This window comes from Callithrix jacchus, chromosome 14 (genome assembly GCF_049354715.1).
Source record: "Callithrix jacchus isolate 240 chromosome 14, calJac240_pri, whole genome shotgun sequence".
In the NCBI taxonomy this organism is placed as follows: domain Eukaryota; kingdom Metazoa; phylum Chordata; class Mammalia; order Primates; family Cebidae; genus Callithrix; species Callithrix jacchus.
The window spans coordinates 104,647,992-104,665,654 of NC_133515.1; the positions used below are offsets into that span (position 1 = coordinate 104,647,992).

Genomic DNA, 17,663 nt, shown 5'->3' on the forward strand with positions numbered 1-17,663 from the left:
CCCAGTTCAGTCCCATTCCATCCTCCCCAGTTCAGTCCCATTCCATCCTCCCCAGTTCAGTCCCATTCCATCCCCCCAGTTCAGTCCCATTCCATCCCCCCCAGTTCAGTCCCATTCATCACCCCCAGTTCAGTCCCATTCCATTTACTCCCACCCAGTTCAGTCCCATTCCATCCCCCCAGTTCAGTCCCATTCCATCCTCCCTAGTTCAGTCCCATTCCATTTACTCCCACCCAGTTCAGTCCCATTCCATCCCCCCAGTTCAGTCCCATTCCATCCCCCCCAGTTCAGTCCCATTCCATCCTCCCCAGTTCAGTCCCATTCCATCCCCCCAGTTCAGTCCCATTCCATCCCCCCCAGTTCAGTCCCATTCCATCCTCCCCAGTTCAGTCCCATTCCATTTACTCCCACCCAATTCAGTCCCTTTCCATTTACTCCCACCCAGTTCAGTCCCATTCCACCCCCCCAGTTCAGTCCCATTCCATCCTCCCCAGTTCAGTCCCATTCCATCCCCCCCAGTTCAGTCCCATTCCATCCTCCCCAGTTCAGTCCCATTCCATTTACTCCCACCCAGTTCAGTCCCATTCCATCCACCCAGTTCAGTCCCATTCCATCCCCCCCAGTTCAGTCCCATTCCATCCTCCCTAGTTCAGTCCCATTCCATTTACTCCCACCCAGTTCAGTCCCATTCCATCCCCCCAGTTCAGTCCCATTCCATCCCCCCATTTCAGTCCCATTCCATCCCCCCCAGTTCAGTCCCATTCCATCCTCCCCAGTTCAGTCCCATTCCATTTACTCCCACCCAGTTCAGTCCCATTCCATCCCCCAGTTCAGTCCCATTCCATCCCCCCCAGTTCAGTCCCATTCCATCCTCCCCAGTTCAGTCCCATTCCATTTACTCCCACCCAATTCAGTCCCTTTCCATTTACTCCCACCCAGTTCAGTCCCATTCCATCCTCCCCAGTTCAGTCCCATTCCATCCCCCCCCAGTTCAGTCCCATTCCATTTACTCCCACCCAGTTCAGTCCCATTCCATCCCCGCCAATTCAGTCCCATTCCATCCCCCCCAGTTCAGTCCCATTCCATCCCCAACAGTTCAGTCCCATTCCATTTACTCCCACCCAGTTCAGTCCCATTCCATCCCCCACAGTTCAGTCCCATCCCCCAGTTCAGTCCCATTCCATCCCCATCCATTCTGGCATGACAGCTTCTCCCACCACATCCCCAGAGCCTCTTGAGAGAAAATACCAGGAGGCTCCCCATGGCCCCCACAACCCCCACATCAGCACTCACTGCTCCCCAACTTTTCCCCTCACCCCCTCTCAAAGAATGACACGAGTGCAGCTGGACTAGTGTCCTGATGGGAGGCCGCCAGCCCCTGATGGACCAAGGGAAGTCTGAGGACCCCAAAGCATCACACACACACACAGAGCCTGGCTCTCTCTCACATACACAAACATCCACCCCTCCAGGGCACACAGACACACCCACACACTCACACTTCCATTTATTCCCACAATTATTCTGCCCAGTTTGGATCAACAGACCATCTGTGTGCTTGTGTGACTTGGGAAATCTTCCAAAATATGGCAAAATTCTCGCAGTCCTTGCCCTTTGTGGTGGGGGAGGGGTGTCATAAATGGTCATTTTTTTCTACTTTCTTTGTATTTTCTATACTACAGTGAACATGCATGCATCACATTTACAATCAGAAAAAGTTAAAACACAGAAGTTTTTAAAAGTCTTTCTGGATGGGTGCAGTGGCTCATGCCTATAATCCCAGCACTTTGGGAGGCTGAAGTGGGAAGAGTGCTTAAGCCCAATAGTTCAAGACCAGCCCAGGCAGCATAGCAAGACCCCGTCTCTACAAAAATTAGCTGAGTGTGGTGGCTTACACCTGTAGTCCCAGCTTCCTGGGAGGCTGAGGTGGGAGGATCACTTGAGCCTGGGAGGTCGAGGTTGCAGTGAGCCAAGATCATGCCACCACTCCAGCCTGGGTGACAGCAAGACCCTGTCTCAAAAAAAAAAAAAAAAAAAAAGTTTTTCTAGGACAAATAATAAACAGTACCACAGTAGGACGTATTCATCTCATCTGGATCCACACAACAGCACTGTGAAGCAGTGCTTCCCTGATCCAAATGGAGAAACCCAGGATAAGAGAATTTGAGAGCGGCCCAAGATCACCCAGCTAGCAAGTGGCAAAAATGCAGAGTACAGTATCTTCACTCCTGGGAAGAAGGTTCCTCTAGTGTGTCCCCCCCAAAAAAAAGAGAGACACACACACAGAGACAGAGAGAAAGAGACAGGCAGGCACAGAGATAGAGAGATAGAAACAGAGAGCAAGACAGACAGACAGAGAAAGATGCACACAGAAAGAGAGACACAAAGAGACAGAAACAGACAGGCAGAGAGACACACACAGAAAGAGAGAGACACAGACACATAGACAGACACAGAGAAAGAGACAGACACACATACAGACAGAAACAGGCAGAGAGACACACACAGAAAGAGAAAGAGACACAGACACATAGACAGACACAGAGAAAGAGACAGACAGAGCTCCTCCTGAGAGGAAGGGAAGGGGGAGCAGAGTGCCGTGGGCTGCGGGAAGCCCATCTTACTCATTTGATTATAAAATATTTCTGAGCTGCCAGATGGTTTAATAGCGGCTGCAGATGCCCGATAGCTTTTCTTCATTTCTTTGCACAGGGCTCCATTTCAGGGCCTGAAGAGTGATATCCAAGAAGCTATTCTGGAGTTCCACAAAGACAATCACTATACAACTGCAGAATAACCACTTGGTGCACACGCTTAACAGATGTGCACTGGTTCTGGCTTCCTGGATCAATGGGCCTTATGCTAATCCCGAGGCACCTAGCGGCACTTCGGCCCCCCCCACCACCCCCCCAGCACATGGCCTGCTCAGGCAGGGCTGGGATCTGGGCTTGTTACATAATTAATCCTTGGCTCAGGGCAGCTGCACACTGGGCACAGACGCTGGGAGAGGTGATGCCTGTGGGGAGAGCAAGCATCAAAGACCACGTCCCCAGGGTCCTCTGAGCCGGGAGCCGCCGAGCCTTCGAGATCAAAGCTGCAGGGTTAATGAGTTCACTGCAGCTCTCAACTGTCTGCTGGCTGGTTCTGCCTTTTTGTGTTTTGTTTAGTTTTTCATAAGAGAGTCTTCATCCCTGCTCCTTCGACAGCTCAATAACCCGGTTAGAAAGCAACAGCTCTGGGCAGGACACGACACACAGCCGCCGCTGCTCCTGCTGGGTCTGAAGCCAATTTTCTCCATCTCCCAAAAGGTGCAGCCTCCCAGGAGGCATGGAGGCCCAAGCCTCACTCCAGAACGGTTTGCTTAGGAAGAGCACAGCCATGGGCCTCTTCTCTTTCTGCCCTCATCTCTCCTCTCTCTCCTCAGCCCTGAGCCACACCCAGCACAAGAGAACAGCAGAAAGACTTTCTATGCCATCTGCCACTGATCTAAAAGTCCCTTCGCAAGGACGGGTTTTGTTTCTGGCCTTAACATTTAGCCTCTTTCCAGCCCGATCTCTTGGACTTGACATTGGCCACGCTCAATCCAGTGTCTGCAGTCAAAGCAGTAGCAGTTTGCAAACCCATAGAGCAGAGGTCCCACCTAAAGCCATGCCCACCCTGAAAATCTTCCAGACTTCAAGAAACCTCCAGGTTCAGAAGTGAAAGAAAGGAAGACCCTGGGAACATCAAGAATCACTTGCATGGAAGTCTGTGGGAAACCAGGCTGGCCCACCTGCCTGCTGAGTGGACCACTGTGGAAACACCCACCCCCCACCCAGCAGTCCTGGAAGGAGATATGGTGCTATCAGTCCTTCACACGCTAGTGAGAATTAGCATCATCTTACTCCTAGAAGAGAGTCACTACTCTGAGGAGTGGGATCAGCCTTCTCAGCAGAGTGGCAGGTGAAAAGGAGATAAGTAATTTGAACATGGTGTATTTTATGAGGATGGGGCAGGCCTCCATGGTATGCTAGAGGTCTACGGTCCTAGGAGAGGCAGAATGGGGCTGTTTACCAACATGGAAGTTATTTTAATATTGTGACAGCACACTCCTTTCCAGTGCACACCCACGCTGCAGGCCCACGCTGGAACGTAGTCAGGGCTGCCCCAGAGCTCTGCCACAGATCAAAGAGACTGACACAGGGTGCCGGAGCTCGGGGAGGACCCCGACTCTACACACACATCCACAGGCACATCGAGTTTAAAACGTGCAACAGCCGCTGGGGGCACTGATATCCCACAAGGGAGACAGAAGCTTCAAACCCAGAGCTGGCCAACCCCGGTGCCAGGCCCTGGGGAGCACCATCCTGTCCAGAAAGGGGCCCGGGGATGCAGCGGGGAGAGGTGCCAACTGCCACCCACAGGCCATGGACTCCAGCCATGAGATGGACAGACGAAGAAACTCCTCAGAGGCCAGCCAGAACGTCTTGCGTAGCTACTGAAGGGTGGACAGCCCAGCCGGGAACAGATTGTGCCTCTCTTTGACCACAAGACCAGCTGGTGACAAAACAAAACTCAACAAGAAAAACTGAGAGGGAGCTCAGCGCACAGTGCAAACCCATGGGGCTCCTCCAGGTGGGCACCTCTGTGCATGCTGTTCCCTACGGCTGGAATGCTCTCACCCCGATTTCCTCCCCTGCCAAAAGTCCGGCATCCTACAAAGCCCAGCACAGCCCAGCACGAGCCCCGCCCCCTGGGAGGCCCCTGCCACCCTGCCCCAGGCTAGTCTGGTCAGTCCTCCTTGAAGCTGCGTTGTTTCTGCATTCCTCCCCGTCGGGCTGCGTGCTGGAGGCCAGGGACTGCACATGTGGCTATATCCCAGGACCCAGACTGGCTGGCCTTGCACAGAAGGCAGGGCTGTGGCATTCCAGCGGACACTTCCACAAAGAATGCGTGTGTCCCTGGAGGCGTGCAAGGCTGGGTCCCCGCCCTGGTCTGTTGCTCATTCAACAGGTTAATGATAACCACTCAGCAAGGAAAATTCTGTCCCAAATCCCACAAAGTCTCCATCTAAATTAAACGGGGAGCAAAACTTAATTTTTTTATGTTTATTTTTTTTAGAGACAGGGTCTCACGCTGTCACTGAGGCTGATTGCAGTGGCATAATCAGAGCTCACTGCAGCCTCGATCTCCTGGGCTCAAGTGATCCTCCCAACTTAGCCTCCCAAGTAGCTGGGACTACAGGAGCACACCACCATATCTGGCTAACTTTTTTAAACTTTATCTAGAGATAGAGTCTCACTCTGTTGCCCAGGCTGGCCTCGAAGCAATCCTCAAGCCATCTTCTCACTTTGGCCTCCTAAAGTGCTGGGATTACAGTGTGAGCCAGCACACCCAGCCCAGAGAAACTGAAATAAAGGACCTCTTCAACTTCAAACCTGTGGCAGATCTTTTCCAAACATCTGAATTTCTCCCACGGTAATCAGGAAGGTATTGGTTTTACGATAGTCACATCTCCAGCCAAGGCCTGCTCTCCTGCCCTCTCCCGCCCTCCCCCGGGCAGTCTTGCAGTAACTAGGCAGGAGGGATTCCCCTCCCCACTTCGGAAAAGCCAACGGCTCACATTTAGGTTTCTGAAGTCCTTTAGCGGCTTTCCTGTGTTGAGGGGAGAGTTTCTGCTTAAAGACCCCAGTCTCTTCCCCCAAAGCCCCACCCGTTGGTCACTCCTGGGCTTAACTGCAGAGAAGCCTCTCCATACTTCTGTGTATACATTTGTGCCACAATTTGTTGTTGTTGTTGTTGTTGCTTTTAAGAGAAGGCCTTGCTCTGTGGCCCAGGCTGGAGTGGAATGGTGCGATCAAGACTCACCGCAGCCTCAGCCTCCTGGGTTCAGGTGATCTTCCTGCTTCAGCCTCCCGTGTACGGCATGCACTACCATGCCTGGCTGATTTTTGTATTTTTTGTAGAGATGGGGTTTCACCCTGTTGCCCAAGCTGGTCTCGTACTCCTGGACTCAAGTGTTCCGCCCACCTCAGCCTCCCAAAGTGCTAGGATGACAGGTGTGAGCCACCGCAACCGGCCCGTTTCTATCATAAATCTAGACCCTTGAGTGGTCAACCTAGGCTTTAAGAAAAACTGCGCAGGATAGCCAATTTAAAGCATAGTTCCACTGAAAACCTACCTCCAGACGCATGGAGGGAGGTTAATTCAGTGGCCATCACATGTCATTTATTCTGAATTTATTACACATCCAATATAGTATCTAGAATGGATAACCGATGTTTTATGAGGACGGGAAAAAAGTGAAATGATTTAACCCAGAGAAGGGGAGTCTGAGGGTTAATTTCATGAACTCGGCATGAGGCATGATTATAAGTGCTGTCTTGCCCGGAGGGTAGGAATGAAACAGGGACTCAGGAGCAGGGGAGGACAGGCCCCAGGGTGGGCTGTGGGGAAGGGCAGGGATATGGGGGAACTTCGGGGCCCTGCAGCCTGGAGAGTTCTTCTCCAACAGTGCTTAGAAAGAAGATGAAATCTGGGCTGAATGTGGTGGCTACGCCTATAATCCCAGCACTTCGGGAGGCTGAGGTGGGCAGATCAGCTTAGGTCAGGAGTTTGAGATCAGCCTGGCCAACATGGTAAAACCCCGTTTCTACTAAAATACAAAAATTAGCAGGGCATGGTGGCAGGTGCCTGTAATCACAGCTACTCGGGAGGCTGAGGCAAGAGAACTGCTTGACCATGGAAGGCGGAGGTTGCAGTAAGCCAAGTTTGTGCCACTGTACTCCAGCCTGGGCAACAGAGCAAGGCTCCAACTCAAAAAAAAAAAAATAAGAGTTATTGAGCGTTATTGGCCTGGCGCAATGGCTCACGCCTGTAATCCCAGCACTTTGGGAGAACGAGGTGGGCGGATCACCTGAGGTCAGGAGTTCAAGACCAGCCTGGCCAACATGGTGAAACCAGGTCTCTACTAAAAATACAAAAAAAATTAGCCAGGCGTGGTGGCGCGTGCCTGTAATCCCAGCTACTCGGGAGTCTGAGGCAGAAGAGTCACTTGAACCCGGGAGGCAAAGGTTGCAGTGAGCCAAGATTGCACCGTTGCACTCCAGCCTGGGCGACAGAGTAAAACTCCGTCTCAAAAAAAAAAAAAAAAGCTAAATCTGAAAGGAAGCCCTGGCATCTGAAGTGAGAGTTTAAAAGCAAAGCTTTGAGAGCAGCAAGCTTGGGGTTGTGTCCCAGCTCTGCCGCTTACAGACTGTGTGGCCCTGGAAAGTTCAGTCTCCTCTGAGCATGTATCCCCACAGTGCCAACAGGTGTGATACCCCCTCCTGCGCCCTCCTCCAGAGGATCCCTCAAAGCTGCCTCTTCTGCTCTCTGAGGGACATTCTGAGTCATCCAGCCTTAAAAGCACATTAATAACTAGGACATTCCTCCACAGTCCCTGGAAAACATGTTTATCGTGATAGTGGCACAGTTCTTAGCAACAGGTCCTAAAATATTGAGTCTATGCCTGACACAGTTAGAGAGCAGCCCAGGATACCCCAGTAATCAATGAAGGAAGCATTAATATTTTTCCTGTTCAAGAAAGGAAACTGGGCTCAGAGAGGTGAAGCTGCTTCTCCAAAGGCGTACAGCTGGCTGAGGGCTGAAGCGCACCCTCAGGTCTGCCTTCCTTCTGCTTTGTGGGCAGGAGGAGCTGAAGCCACAGGGGGTGGGGGAAGCAGTGCAGCCACAGCCCACCGCTGACTCTAAGTTCTGAAGGCTCGAACTGTGAGAAGCAAGGTGACACCACAGGGCCACAGGTTTTATCAGATTAACAAGCCAAATGAAAGAACTCCAGCCATGTGTCATGAAGCCCAGACTAACCAAGAATCCCCTGAATCTGGAGACAGAGGAAAATGTCTTCCGTCTCCAACCCCCAAACCCGTCACACCACACCTGTGACGCTCACTAGGACAAGGAGAAGAGCGCTGGCTCCACTGGGAGTGTGCAGGGGCTCAGGCTCAACGCACAGGAACCGCAGGAGGCCCATGAGCCCAAGGCCTCTGTTTCGCCAGCCCCGTTGCTACGTCCTGCTGGGCATAAGCATGGCGAGCTAGCTCCAAATCTTGCTGTGTAACCTCGCATGCTCTGTGCCTCAATTTCCCCATCTGTAAAGCACAAATAAGAGGACCTACCTCATAGGATTGTTGGTTTTTAAACTTTTTACTGTAAAAAAGTTCAAATATGACTGGGCGCAGAGGCTCATGCTTGTAATCCCAGCACTCTGGGAGTCCAAGGCAGGCAGATCACTTGAGGTCAGGAGTTCAAGACCAGCCTGGCCAACACAGTGAAATTCTATCTCTACTAAAAATACAAAAGAATTAGCCAGGCATGGTGGCACACACCTGTAATCCTACCTACTCCAGATGCTGAGGCAGGAGAATCACTTGAGCCTGGGAGGTGGGGGTTGCAGTGAGCTGAGATTGTGCCACTGCCCTCAGTCTGGGTGGCAGCGAAACCCTATAAACAAAAAAAGTTTTTTGGCCGGGTTCAGTGGCTCATGCCTGTAATCCGAGTACTTTGGGAGGCCAAGGCAGACAGATCACGAGGACAAGAGATCGAGATGAGGCTGACTCTGGGCGCACGGCCTGTGACTTAGCCCTGCTCCCCAAGGAGCAGTTAAAAAAAAAGAGAGAATGAGACCATCCTGGCCAACATGGTGAAACCTTGTCTCTACTAAAAATACAGAAATTAGCTGGGCGTGCTGGCACACCTGTAGTCCCAACTACTAGGGAGGCTGAGGCAGGAGAATTGCTTGAACCTGGGAGGTGGAGGTTGCAGTGAGCCAAGACCACACAACTGCACTCCAGTCTAGCAACAGAGTAAGACTCTGTCTCAAAAATACACATACATATATATATATATATGTATGTATATTTTTCAAATATATATAAAACAGAGAGATGAGTATAATGAATGATGAAGCTAATGTTCCTCAGCTTCGTGTACCCAAGTCCTGGCACATGTGTCTGTCTGTGCCCTCACTCCCATCCGCTGCTTCCTGGCAAACACACGGCAGCCCCACATCCCTCCATCTCCAGCCCCTTCAGTGTCCCACAGCGCTGCTTTGAGAATTAAATGAGGTAACAGGATTAAAGCAGTGAGTTACGGTAGTGGGCATGCAGTAAGTGCTCAGTAAACCTTAGCTTGCATTCTATGTGATTATCAAATTAGTGACCACACCCCACCACTGCACCATGCTTCTGGCTGCCTCCATCTCTGTTTTTTCCTCTATCAAGTGGAGACGTTGCCACCTTTCCTGGACACTTTGTGAATATGCCTCAAAGCTCTATGGAATCCATGGGGGTACCCTCCATGTACTTGGTGTCAAGGGGTCTTGCCAAACTGACTCTGGGCACATGTCGGGTCTGCCCCGAAGCTCAGGACTGTGCCTTACTGGCTTCATACATACCTGGTCACCAACACGGTACTGGGCACAGAGTAGTGGCTGAACAATCACAGCTCCCGCCCCGTGACTCCTGCCACTGCCAAGTGACCCACAAACTTCATCTCACTGAGTCTCACGCCAACCCTACAAAGTGAGAATGAACCCTACTTTACAGATGGGAAGACTGAGACTCAAAGAGGTTACGCAATCTATTTGAAACACCACACAGCTGATATCCAGGACTTCCTGACCCAAAGATCACATCCCATTCTCTTTTGTTGCCCCCTAACAATTTGTCAGTTTGCTTTGTGTGTTTTTAAGGGTACAATTCAAGGGTGGTTTTCAGTTTATTCACCAGGTCCTATAACCATCACCACTATCTAATTCCAGAACAATTCTATCACCCCCAAAAGATACCCCGTAACACCCCAATTCCAAAACACTTCTATCACCCCCAAAAGAAACCCTGTAACACCCCATCTAATTCCAGAATACTTCCATTACCCCCCAAAAAACCCCATACCACCACTATCCAATTCCAGAATACTTTCATTACCCCCTAAAAAAACCTATAACACCCCTATCTAATTCCAGAACACTTCCATCACCCACAAAAGAAACCCTGTAACACCCCTATCTAATTCCAGAATACTCAGAATACTTCCATTACCCCCAAAAGAAACCCTGCACCCCTCAGGAGCTGCTCCCCATCCCTCCTCCCCACTCCCTGCAATCATGAATCTATTTTCTGTCTCTTTAGAATTAATTGCCTATTCTGCAGAGCTCATGTACACAGAATGATACAATATGTGGTCTTCTAAATGCGCCACTTCTAAAAAAGTCACCCTCCTTCATAAACAGCCACCTCTCTGCAGTTCTGTTGACTAACGGGATTTATGGAGCTCCCCTGACTTTCTCTAAAAATAGTAAATCCCCTACCCAAGTCCAGTGATAGTCAGTGATACCTAAATACAGGTTAAGCCGGTGCAGCCATGGGCGATCCATCCTCAGAGGGCAGGCTCGGAGGCCCTGCCGGGAACACTGACATAGAGACCATCAGGACCAGCCTGCACCTCCAGGGGAATTGAGAAACCAGCCACTGAGCACAGCGAAGAACAGGGCACGAGAGCAGGGAGGGAAGGCTGGGACGGAAGGGGCTGGGGGAAGATCTTAACCACAGCCTCCAAAGGCCAGAGTGGAGGAGAAAGAGCCCAGAACTGAGCAGGGGCCAGGATCTGGCCTGATCCCCAGCTGTGCAGTCCTGAGCACATTTCTCAGCCTCTCTGAGCCTCAGGCACCTTGTCAGTGGCTGAGTGGAGAAATACCTGTAACTCCAAACCCCACAGGGAACTTGTGAGCAATAAATAAAACATGAAAGTCATTTGAAAACTATCGAGCGAGCTATGCCATTATAATTGGGGTGGGCAACCAGGGTGGGGGGTCAGCAGGATTTCTACCTAATAATGTTGTTCTTTTTAAAATGGTCATCAGGAGGAATAATTACCTATAATTCACAGCAATGTAGTAACAGTTAGAACCTAGCTGGCATAATAAATAGTAAATACAAATGTGCATATTCCTAACGCAACAATTCTACTTGTAAGGATACATGTGGAGACATGAAGACAAAAAAGGAGGTCGGGGCAGCTGCTCATCCTCATCGCAGCATGTGGTGGGTGGTCTTGGCTCAAAATCCTCCCTGCCTGGCCTCCCTATGGGAGGAGTATACTTCCCACCCCACTGACATCAGTGGGGCCACAGGGTTTGCTTCAGGCAATGCAATGTGAGGGGAACTGACACGCAGCCCTGTCCATTCCCACTTCTGAGCAGAAGCTTTAAAAAGCACATTGTTCCTGCCCGGCCCAGTGGCTCACACCTGTAATCCCAGCACTTTGGGAGGCTAAGGCGGGAGGATCACTTGAGGCCAGGAGTACAAGAACAGCCTGGGCAACATAACAAGACCTACATCTCTACAAAAAATATAAAAAGTAAAAATTACTCTGGTGTGGTGGTGCGCACCTGTAGTCTCAGCTACTCGGGAAGCTGAGGCGGGAGGATCGCTTGCGCCCAGGAGTCCGAGGCTGCAGTGAGCTATGATAGTGGCAAGGCACCGCAGCCTGGGTGTCACAGCAATATCCTGTCTCTGAAGAAAAAAAAATAGAATTATGTTGTTCCACCATCTTTTTCCCTCTGCCATGAGACTAGCAACGTCTCAGACAGGACTGCTCTGAAAGCCTGGCTCCTGAGGGACAACGTCACAGAGCAGAGCCACAGCCAACAGGTGACAGTCACGTCACTTGAGGGGCAAAGAAATCTTCATTGCTGCAAACACTAAGACTTGGAGGGTCACTGGTATCGGAGCATCCCCAGCTAACTGACACAGTCATGTTCCCATTAACACAAAACGACCTACATGTCCACCGAAATAAATAAATGACACATCTCCACAATGGAATGCCAATAAAATGAAGTATACATTGGCACAGAAGAACATTCTCAACACTCTGCTAGCTGGAAAAAAAAGCCAAGTATAAAATAGCACTAACTGACAAAGGATTAGTCTCTAGAGTGAAAAAAAAAAGAAAAACTACAAATCACTAAGAAAAAGATAATCCACCCAAAAATAGATTGGACAAAGGATATGAACATGCAATTAGCTTACAGCAGAGGAAAGCAGAAAGGACGACAACGTATTGAAAAGACGTCCAACCTCACTAGAACTTAGGGAAGTACAAATTCCAATAATCACGAGATACTATTTTACACCCATTAGAGTGTTCTGATGGTAAAGTCTGACAACGCAAGTGCTGGAGAGGTATGAGGAAAAGGAACTCACCGCCCCTTGCAGAGAGGAGTGAAACTGCCACAAACGCCTTGGACATGAATTTAGTAACAACAGTACCGTTGAGTGTGAGAATATCACAGCACCTGGCAGTTCTACTGCTACATATTCTACACCTCTACAGAGTTCTCAGGGTATATTCGTATTGGTTAGCTATTGCTGTTTAACAAATTACATCCCAAAAGTGAGCAGCCTAAAACAATAAACATATCTCACAGTTTCTCTGGGCCTGGAATCTGGTTCAAGGTCTCTCATGAGGTTCCCCTTGGCTGTTTTCAGGGCAGCAGTCTCATCTGAAGCCTCGACTGGGAAGGGGGAACAGGTAAAGATCTGCTTTCAAGCCCACTAACACGGTTGTTGGCAGCCCTCAGTCCCCTGCCATGTGGGTCTCTCCACAGGACTGCCTTGAGACAAGGCATCTGGCTCCTTCCAGGGCTGGCAATCTGAGAGGGCAACAGAGAACACCCAAGCTGGCAGCTGCAATCTTTTCATAACCTGATGTCAGAAGTGATATCCCATCCCTCTGGCTGTATGCTATTTGTTAGAATCAAGTCAGTTAATCCAGCCCACACCTAACAGAAGGGATTATACAAGGGTGTGAAGACCAGGATGCAGGGACCAGTGGCAGCATCTTAGAGGCTTCCTTCCATGGTCAGTGCTCAAGGATAATCAATATTCATTATGGCCCTCTTCATAATAGTGAAAAAATGGAAGTGACCTAACTATGTGACTAGGGAAACGATGGCTTATTAAGACAATGAGCCAGGCATGGTGGTTCACGCCTGTAATTCCATCACTTTGGGAGGCCAAGGTGGATGGATTGCTTGCACTCAGGAATTCAAGATCAGCCTGGGTAATCTGGCAAAACCTTGTCTCTATAAAAAATACAAAAATTAGCTGGGCTTGGTGGCATGTGCCTGTAGTCCTAGCTACCTGGGAGACTGAGGTGGGAAGATGGCTTGAGCCTGGGAGGTGGAGGTTGCACTGAGCGGAGATCGTGCCACCGCACTCCAGCCTGGGTGACAGAGCGAGACCCTGCCTCAAAAAAAGAAAATAAAAAAGACAATGGAATTCTATAGAGCAGTTAACAAAAAGGAGGGAAAAGAAGACCATGAACCACATCTAAGTATCAACATAGATACAGCTTAAAAATTGCTGACAAAGGAGTCAAGAACACATTACAAAGTTATGTGTATACAACAATATATGCCATTTATGAATCTTTCTTTCTGTTTTCTCCTTTTTTTTTTTTTTTTTTTAACAGACAAGGTCTCACTCTGTCATCCAGGCTGGAGTAAAGTGGCATGACCACAACTCACTATAGCCTCAAACTCCTGGGCTCAGGAGAGCCTCCCACCTCAGCCTCCTGAAGAGCTGGCACTACAGGCACATGATGCTGTACCGGCCTAACTGTTGTTTCTAAAAAAAAAAAAAAAAAATACAGGGTCTTGCTATGTTGCCCAGGCTGGTCTTGAATTCCAGGACTCAAGCGATCCTCCTGCCTTAGCCTCCCAAAGAGCTGGGATTACAGGCATGAGCCGCCATGCCTGGGCTACCATTTATGAGTATTTCTAACAAATAAAAACTAATGTTTTGTTTAAGGCTATGCACACAGGTGGCAAGAGCATAAAAAGCACACAAATATGATCCCCATTTCCCTCCGCAGAGGGCTTAGTGGTCACTGGGGAAAGAGGAGAGATGGGTGTGGGCTGGCTCTATAATGCTCTACTGGTCTTTATAGTACAATCAATCAAAATAAAAACAAAAATACAGTCTTATTTTTGCTAAAACATCCACATTTCTGTCACACATATCTACAAAGCATCTATAAAATCTGGACACAGATGACATTATTTTATTCCTTTACAGGTTGAAGATGTTTTTGATGGTGTTAGGTTTCTTAGCCTACGCTTCTAGACTTTATGCACACCTCCGGAGAGGCAGAAATGAGTCTGGAGGGCTAGAGCTCAAAATGCCAATAAAATTATGCACTTTGGGAGGCCAAAGTGGGCAGATCACCTGAGGTTGGGAGTTCGAGACCAGCCTGACCAAAATGGAAAAACCTCATCTCTACTAAAAATACAAAATTAGCTGGGCATGGTGGTGCATGCCTGTAGTCCCAGCTACTCAGGAGTCTGAGGCAGAAGAATCACTTGAACCCAGGAGGTGGAGGTTGTGGTGAACTGAGATTGTGCCATTGCACTCCAGCCTGGGCAATAAGAGCAAAACTCTGTCTCAAAAAAACAAAATAAAATTTTTTTTTAAAGTGGGCAAAGGATATGAATAGACACCTCTCAAAAGAAGACATTTATGCAGCCAACAAGCATATGAACAAAAGTTCAACATCATGGATCATTAGAGAGACACAAGTCAAAACCAATGAAAGACCATCTCATGCTAGTCACCATGGCTGTGAGAAGGGTAGTTACAGGGAAATTTTTTTTCTCTGTTCTTCTTTGTTTCCCAGTCTTATTGAAGAGATAAAAATTTTGGGTAAAAAAATAAAAATTTTCTTCTTGCTTATACCCATTACTGGAGATAGTTTAAAAAAAAAAATTTTTTTTTTTTTTGAGACGGAGTTTCGCTCGTTACCCAGGCTGGAGTGCAATGGCACGATCTTGGCTCACCGCAACCTCCGTCTCCTGGGTTCAGGCAATTCGCCTGCCTCAGCCTCCTGAGTAGCTGGGATTACAGGCACGTGCCACCATGCCCAGCTAATTTTCTGTATTTTTAGTAGAGATGGGGATTTCACCATGTTGACCAGGATGGTCTCCATCTGTTGACCTCGTGATCCACCCGCCTCAGCCTCCCAAAGTGCTGGGATTACAGGCTTGAGCCACTGTGCCCAGCCAAAAATTTCTTCAAAAATCAAATCAAACACAAAACCGAATGGTCATAGCTGGACACCAAAACGCACCAGCTCTGAGAGTACAATGGAGTTCCAGGTTAAGAGGGAAGGTTTGCGTGGGAACCAGCTGCCCACGTGGGAAGAAAAGGTCTACAGCAGGCTGGCTCTGGCCAGGTGGAGAGTGCATCTGCCAGCAGATCCCCGGGAAGTGCTGGGAGGCTGCAGCCCGCCTATCCTGGAGGGAATGGCCTCCTGACTTTGCTGAGAGGAGGAGGCAGTGAGACGGAGCTGGCTCCTTGACCTCCAACAGAGAACAGGAGCCCACTGGAGAATGTCACACCACCAGCTCCTGGAGGCAGACAAACATCCACAATTCACTGTGACCACCTGATTCACACTCCTTGGTACTCTCCCGAGTCTCTCCTGTGAAAGCACATTACTTTTATCGTAGCAGAATCAGCAAACTTTAAGAAGAGAAGAATCTTTGTCTAGAATTTACAACACCCAAGAGGCTGATTAAAGACCAAGCACAGAGATTGTCGGTGGACAGGCCCCTGGTGGCAGCGTCCAGGCGTCACGGGGCTCAGACAGGGCCTGCTGTGCCCACACATCCACTGAGCCCTGAAATCTCCCACAGAACCCCAACAGAGACCCACCCCACCCCTCCCCCTGCACTCCTCACTCTAAAATCAAACTTCATTCAGGCTCCTCTGAGCCCTCTTTCCACCGCCTGTCTTCAGCCTGCCTGCCCCAGTCTTAGCAAGAATCCTGCCTAGTCAATTTAGGGGAAATCCCCCCCTTCACATCCAACCACCCTTGAGATCCAATCAGTCATCATCCCTGCCTTTGACATCGAAGCCCCCCCTGCCTTTGGCAAGAATCCCCCTACCTGTGATGTCTCCTCACAACTGCTTTCCACCCACCAGCCCACTCCACTTCCCAGCTCTGTCCCTTCCTGGTGGTATCAGACATAGAGCTCCATCTCTCCCTTGCTGATAAGGTCAACACTGACTGCATCAGCCTGGAATAAAGTTGTCCTCACCGTTTCAACAAGCATCGGACTCTTACTTTCCTCCAAGCCTTCAGCCAGCTAGGGAGTGCAGGGGCCCACTTCCGCCCTCCCCTGCATGGCTACCCCCCAACTCTCACCCTGCCTTGCCCACCCTGGGCAGAAGCTGTCCTAGATAAGGGGTGGGGGGTACCCAGGGGCTTCCCAAGAACCACAGAGGGGCAGGCCAGGGCCTAGAGAAGAAGGAGGAGAGTTCTAGAGAAAATGGAAACCTGTGGGCAGATGGAACTTTGAAAAAAGGAGAACAGCATGCTGCAACTCAAATGAAGCCTCAGTGGAAGGAAATGGCAAATGCTCAGATCAGACAGAGGAGAGGAGGAAGAGGCTGACAGGGCCACGGGTGGGTGGAGAGAGCCGGCAGACTCTGGACGTGACCTCAGCCAGGTCAAAGCACTTCTCCTCTGGAGCCGCTGTCCTATCATCCAAAAGCAGGAAGGGAGACAAGAGAAGCAAAATGAGTACACATGACAATGGGTGACAAGGAGCAATCCCTTTGAAGCAACAAGGGACATAGGGTTCAAAAATGACAATGAGTGACAAGGAGCACTCCGTCTAAAGCAATAAGGGACACAGGGCTCAAAAATGACAACGGATGACAAGGAGTGCTCCCTCTGAAGCAACAAGGGACACAGGGTTCAAAAATGACAGCAGGTGACAAGGAGTGCTCCCTGTGAAGCATCAATGTGTGACATAGGGCTCATAAATGACAACGGGTGACAAGGAGTGCTCCCTATGAAGCATCAACAGGTGACACAGGGCTCATAAATGACAACAGGTGACAAAGATCACTCCCTCTAAATCAACAGGTGAAAAGGGCTCTCTCATAAATGACAACAGGTGGCAAGAAGGGCACCCTCCCCACACACAGGCAGCAAGCCTAGCTGAGGCCACCACAAGAGTGGCCAATGTCACCAAGCAGTCGATGGCAGCTTATGTCCCCAACCACAAAAGACTAGAAACACCAGGCCAAAGAGGGAGAAAGATGGAGGGAGGGAGGAGACAGATGCCCCTGACAGCCAAGTGTGCAGTGGGGGGCAGACAGCCTCACACTCATCCCAGCCTGGGGGCAGGGAAGCACAGCTTGGCCCAAAGCACACGCTGACCTCAGCACAGCTCTGCCACCAGCCAGCAATTGGCTGGGAGGGAGTCCCTGCCCCGGAAAACCCTGCCGCTGCCGTTGCATCCATTCCACCAGCAAGGTTTCCTGAGTGTCTCCCAGGTTCTGAAATGGTGCCCTGTGGGACAAGGGACATGACAAAGGGAGCCAGCCCGCCAGCCCTGTACCTGCAGAACTCTGAGCTCCCCAGGGAGACAGGAAGAAACACAGGAGGAGGGGTGACAACGTGTAGGTGGCGAGGTGAGGAAGGAGAGGCTACAAGGGTGACAGGAAGGGCACCTGTGGGCTCAGGAGGCAGGAGAGGCAGGCGTGGTGAGTAACAGGCAGCCAGCACCTGTGGCTGGGCTGGGGCACCTGGGGGCAGGCAGGAGCTTCCAG

At 50.1% G+C, this 17,663-nt stretch overlaps 1 protein-coding gene across 24 annotated transcripts in view; it reads right to left on the reverse strand.

Annotated features, from left to right (window-relative positions):
- HPCAL1 (hippocalcin like 1) overlaps positions 1-17,663 on the reverse strand; it is a 123,642-nt gene that overhangs the window by 77,033 nt on the left and 28,946 nt on the right. The window contains exon 3 of one of the 24 annotated variants that reach the window (XM_078349959.1): positions 9,434-9,553. The exons of the other annotated variants lie outside the window; for them this stretch is intronic. The gene's annotated coding sequence lies outside the window, so the exon portion shown is untranslated. The remainder of the gene's footprint in view (positions 1-9,433; positions 9,554-17,663) is intronic. 24 annotated transcript variants of the gene reach the window in all.